A 6,000-nucleotide genomic window follows, 5' to 3' on the forward strand; every position below is an offset into this window, starting at 1 on the left:
GGCTGTAATATCGCAGGTAAGGTTTTGGAAGACAGTCAGCCATATCCTACAGTTATGTTTGTGTAAAAATGTGCTAAGCAAGCAAAATGTTTTATGCTTATCACATTTTAAGGTGGTCAAAGACTCATGATAAGTTATCTAGGTTCCATATTGATTGAATATTTGTTTTTCCTAAAAATTGCCACACAGGCGATAAAACGGTGACTAACCTTCATTTTGAAAAGCATGACATTATTTTCAGCAAAATGTGAATTTTATAACTATAATAGCTAGGCCTATATTTAAGACTTACAAATATTAGAGGTAATTGTCTATTGTTTAATTTCAATCCATTAATACGTGAATAATTTAAAGCACTAAATATATATTAAATAATATGTACTTGTATTTCTTTAGTACACTCTAAAAAATAAAGGTTCTTTATACAAGTAACAACTTTTTTTTTTATTTGTGTTTGCTAAACTTAACAGATGGGTAAGTAACCCAGCTGCCTTAAAATTTTCAGTTGATTCAACTCAAATATCTAAGTTGTCACTTAGTATAATTTAACATTTCAAGTTGAATAAACTTTTTTTGAGTTGACTGAACTTAAAATTTTAAGGCAGCCAGGTTACAAATTTTTTTAAGTTGACTCAACAAATTGTTTTTTACAGTGTAGGCATAGTCAAAAAAGGTTCTTTAGATTTTTTTAAATGTTTATCAAAAATGTTCTTTGGGGAACCAAAAATGGTTCTTATATGGCATCACTGCAAAAACAATCCTTTGAAGCCTATTTTTAAGGTTGTAATAAACATATATAGTCACTAAAAAGGCCTCATGATGGGTTCTTAGTAAAAACTGATGTCATGCCTCTCCCAAACTTTTCAAATTGAACTTTATGGCTGAATCAGCCCTTATAAACTAGTTGTGGCACTTGCGTACAACATCTGAATTTCATCAGGGTCTTGTTGGGAAAAAAAACACACTTGGGCAGGCAAAAAAGCAATACGTCCTCGGCTTTGAGAATAGCAGAAACTAGTGGACTGGAATGCACGTCTCTCTTATTTAGTGGAATACAAACGTTATTTGTGCAGTGACCACAGGTTAAAAGTTGATGGGATTGATGGGAGCCGACAAGCCATGCCACAGATACGAGAGTGGTGATGCGCATTTCCTCTGGGTATTGACCGGGAAAGCCACAAGTTTGCTGTTTCAAACTTCTGAGTGCAGCGACACAGAATGACGCTTTCAGTAGCCTGAGTAAACCCTAACCATCAATCACAAACTCCATACTAGCCCACTAAAGAGAGACCAAGATTATGACACAGGCAAGAACACAATATTAGGTGAACTTCAACCAAGTAAAAAAATTAAGCAGCGAAGTTCAGATAAAAGTTTAACTGCCCCACCCGCATTATAAATTAAAGTTACAAATGATATGTATGGACTCTATACAATACTCTACCATTCATCAGAGACAGTAAGTTTTTTTTTTTTTTTCAGTGTTTTGAAAAACGTCTCTTCTGCTCACCAAGGCTGTATTTATTTGACCGAACATACAGTTACACTACCAGTCAAAAGTTTCTGAACAGTAAGATTATTATTATTATTATTATTAGTTATTTTTATGGGCTTTTTATGCATTTTTGTAGATAGGACAGTTGAGAGGTGACAGGAAAGCAGTGGGAAGAGAGAGGGCAACAGGATTGGCAAAGGACCTCAAAACGGGAATTGAACTCGGATCGCCGTGAGCGCAGTTGGGCTGCATGTCGACACACTAACCGCAAGGCTAATGGCGCAGATGAACAGTAAGATTTTTAATGTTTTTTTAGTCTCTTTTGCTCACCAAGCCTGCATTTATTTGATCCAAAGTACAGCTACATTTTGAAAAACTTTAACTATTTAAAATAACTGCGTTCTATTTAAATATATTTTAAAGTGTAATTTATTCCTGTGATTTCAAAGCTCAATTTTTAGCATCATTACTCGAGTGATCCTTCAGAAATCATTCTAATATTCGATTTGCTGCTCAAAAAACGTGTATTATGTTGAAAACAGCTGAGTAGATTTTTTTAGGTTCTTTGATGAATAGAAAGTTCAGAAGAACAGCATTTATTTGAAATAAAAATCTTTTGTAACATTATTTTTGTCTTTATCATCACTTCTGATCAGTTTAAAGCATCCTTGCTAAATAGAATTATTACTCTATATAATTTCTTTCCAAAAAAAATAAAAATTATACTCACTCCAAGCTTTTGAATGATATAGTGTATAATGCTACAAAAGCTTTTTTTATTTCAGATAAACACTTAATTTTGGATTTTTCTATTCATCAAATAATCCTGAAAAAAAGTACTCAACTGCTTTAATTATTGATAATAATAAAAATAATAATGTAAAAGTTTCTTGAACAGCAAATCAGCATATAAAAAATGATTTCTGAAGACTGGAGTGATGATGCTGGAAATTTTGAATTGATCACAGGAATAAATTACATTTTAAAATATATTCAAATAGAAAGCAGTTAGTTTAAACAGTAAAAATATTTTAAAATATTACTGCTTTTGCTGTATTTTGGATCAAATAAATGCAGGCTTGGTGAGCAGAAGAGAATTCTTTAAAAAACATTAAAAATCTTACTGTTCAAAAACTTTTGACTGGTATTGTATCTTGTGAAAAATTATTATAATAGAAACAACTGTCATCTATTTCATATATATATTTTAAATATAATTTATACCTATGATGCAAAACTAAATTTTCAGCATCATTATTCGTCTTCAGTGTCACATGATCCTTCAGAAATGATTCTAATATGCTGATTTGCTGCTCAAGAAACATTTCTCATTATTATCAATGTTGAAAAATTGTGCTGCTTAATGTTTTGGTGAAAAACGTGATTCTTTGATGAATAGAAAGAACAGTATTTATTTTTGTAACATTATAAATATTTTTACTGGCACTTCTGAGTCATCTTTGCTGAATAAAAAGATCAATTTCTTTAAAAAAAAAAAAAAAAAAAAAAAAATCTTACTGACCCAAACTTTTGAATGGTAACGTATGTTACAGAGGGTTGTTTGATCTTCAAAAAGTAAAGTTTTGTTTTGTAATATACATATTTACCACATTTCATGAAAATACAAAAGAAAATTGATCTTAGACAAACCTCCCTCTGCAAACTTCCTTCAGAAGGAACACCACTACTGCTTTGCATAAAAACTTTATCTATGCTTATTCTCACGTCAATAAAGAGAACAGTGTAATGTTCAGGTGCATGGACAGACTAGCTTCACTCACATATGTGACCCTGGACCACAAAACCAGTCTTAAGTCGCTGGGGTATATTTGTGGCAAAAGCCAAAAATACATTGTATGGGTCAAAATTATTGATTTTCCTTTTATGCCAAAAATCATTAGGAAATTAAGTAAAGTTCAAGTTCCATGAAGATATTTTTTTTTAATTCCTACTGTAAATATATCAAAACTTAATTTTTGATTAGTAATATGCATTGCTAAAAACTTCATTTGGACAACTTTAAAGACGATTTTCTCAATATTTTGATTTTTTTGCACCCTCAGATTCCATATACTGAAATAGTTGTATCTCGGCCAAATATTGTTCTATCCTAACAAACCATACATCAGTGGAAAGCTTACACATTCAGCTTTCTGAAGATGTATACATCTCAATTTCGAAAAATTGACCTTTATGACTGGTTTTGTGGTCCAGGGTCACACATTACATCTAAAAACAATTTACAAATAGATGCTATTTGCTTTTTTAATACAGCCTGTATCTGTGTTTCTGCAGTTTAGCACAAATCATCCACATACAGAAGTTTAGGTGCCACTGTACATTCATCTTACACTATGCAAACATTTTGTTATATCAAAACTCAAATGAAAAGTACTTCTTGTCAGTCCAGTTAGACTACACCTACAACAGCTGAAGACAATGCTGCTTTGCTTAGTGAATCAACTCTTGAATAGTTTCTAAATTTAAAAGGAACAAAACAAATGCCATGTCACTAAATATACAGCTCTTGAAAGTCACTTAAAGTGAAATGCAATGTCAGAGACAAAGACAAGGCCAATGCACTTTCACAGATGGACCGTAGTGGAAAGAAAAGTCATGTACTACATGAAAAACACTACGCAACTCTACAAGCAGCTGATGAAAACAGGAACACTTGTTTCCTCCTCTCAGTAGGAGATTCCTTCTAACACTTTCTTTCACACTTCCTGTTCAAAGTTGCCACAGCACATAACACAGAAATGGTCAAGTTAAACAGACAGATGACGGTAAAAAATAACTTTGTTGTACCTTTAAACAGGCAGCCGCTGATGTTACTTCACAAAGTCCACCCATGAAGCGACAACCTCTTGTTGAAAAGTAGTGTTAAGTGTGAAACGTTCCACAATTTAAGATTAAGTCCAGAAATTTTCAGCAAGCAACTGAGAGTAAAGTTTAACTGAGCGATTCTGAAACTGAAGCTGTTCGCGTTAAACACTCACGACTGCACAAAGCTGCCGACAACTTTGATCAATAACTCACTTCTGCGCGTTCACAGGGAGGGACTCGCGTCCACGTGGACCTGCATCCGTCTGTTTCTATAGCAACAGAAGAACGCACACGGAAGTCTGTCTACCACTTATAAGTGACTTATTCATAAAATTACTAATAACTGAGTTGGCTTGACTGAAATACTATTTAAACTTATTAATATTCTTACTAAAAACGTTAACTTCTCTTTTAGATTTAACTCTACAAACTCCAAACTCACCCCAGATCTTCAGACTGATCTGACCGAGTGTGTCTATTATCTTTTCTAACTGATAGGACTCAAGGTTTTCCTAAAAATGACGATTAAAAAACCATAGACTTACACTGACGGAATGTTTAGATGAGCCAAGACTCATCAAGCTCCAAATGACAGACATTAATGTTAATAAAATCCAATTAGACGCTAGTTTATGTACTATTTGTCATTCTATGTACTATTTCTAATCCATTTAGACTCATTTAAGCTTCCACTCTATTTTTAATCTAGCTGATTGGCTGCGTTGGCTGGTCTTCCAGACTGGTTTTAAAGTGGTTTTGGCACCTTTTTAACTAGTCAGGCTGGTCTACTGTCAAGCTTGGAGACTTGACTAAACCAGCTAAGACTAGACAACTTGCCTGGGCTGGTTTTAGCTGGTTTTAATTGGATTTTAGCTGGCTTTGTTAAATCAGATGGTTTCCCTGATGAAAAAAAAAAAAAAAAAAAACAGGTAAAACCAGCCTAGGCTTAGCTGGTTTAAGATAGAAGTAGCTGGTTTTAGCTGGTCTCCCAGCCTGACCAGCTAAGGAAGTGGCCGAAAGAACCTCTAAAACTAGCCTGATGACCAGCTAAGACCAGGCTGGATGACCTAAGCTGGTTGGCTGGTTTTAGCTGTTTTTTTCAGCAGGGTTTAGCTGTTTTTAGCTGTTTTTAATTGTTTTATAGCTGGCTTTTTGCTAAATCAACTGGTTTTAGCTGGAATTTAGCTGGAATTTTTCATTCATGTCAGGATTATGTTTATAAAACATACTAGCAACATGCTAGCATGCTAATCTTTCCCCAGTGAAAAAAACAGCATATGCTGGTAGGTATGTTTTGATGGTGGAATGCTGGTTAGGTAGGTTTTGATGCTGGTTTAAGATGGTCCTTTGCTGGTTTATGCTGGTCCTTAGCTGGTTTGAGCTGGTCCTTTGCTGGTTTTTGCTGGTCATGTTGCTGGTCAAGGACCAGCATGAACCAGCAAAGGACCAGCTTAAACCAGCATCAAAACCTACCTAATATACCTACCATACCTACCAGCATATGCTGTTTTTTTCACCAGGGTCTGTTTTTCTAATAGACTCTATTGCCTTCAAAACACTCAAACGTCAATCTTTTAAACTATTTTAAACTTCAAACTACTGTAAACTTTCAACCTTCAAACTATCAAAACTTTTTCTAACCTTCTTGTCTGACTTTCTCAAGCCAACTTCAAAGTTTG

At 34.0% G+C, this 6,000-nt stretch overlaps 1 protein-coding gene across 1 annotated transcript in view; it reads right to left on the reverse strand.

Annotated features, from left to right (window-relative positions):
- cracr2aa (calcium release activated channel regulator 2Aa) overlaps nucleotides 1-4,537 on the reverse strand; it is a 29,203-nt gene extending 24,666 nt beyond the window's left edge. Inside the window, exon 1 of the mRNA XM_051134996.1 lies at nucleotides 4,304-4,537. The gene's annotated coding sequence lies outside the window, so the exon portion shown is untranslated. The remainder of the gene's footprint in view (nucleotides 1-4,303) is intronic.
- Nucleotides 4,538-6,000: the final 1,463 nt, after the last annotated feature.

Source organism: Labeo rohita, chromosome 18 (assembly GCF_022985175.1).
Source record: "Labeo rohita strain BAU-BD-2019 chromosome 18, IGBB_LRoh.1.0, whole genome shotgun sequence".
Classification (NCBI taxonomy): Eukaryota; Metazoa; Chordata; class Actinopteri; order Cypriniformes; family Cyprinidae; genus Labeo; species Labeo rohita.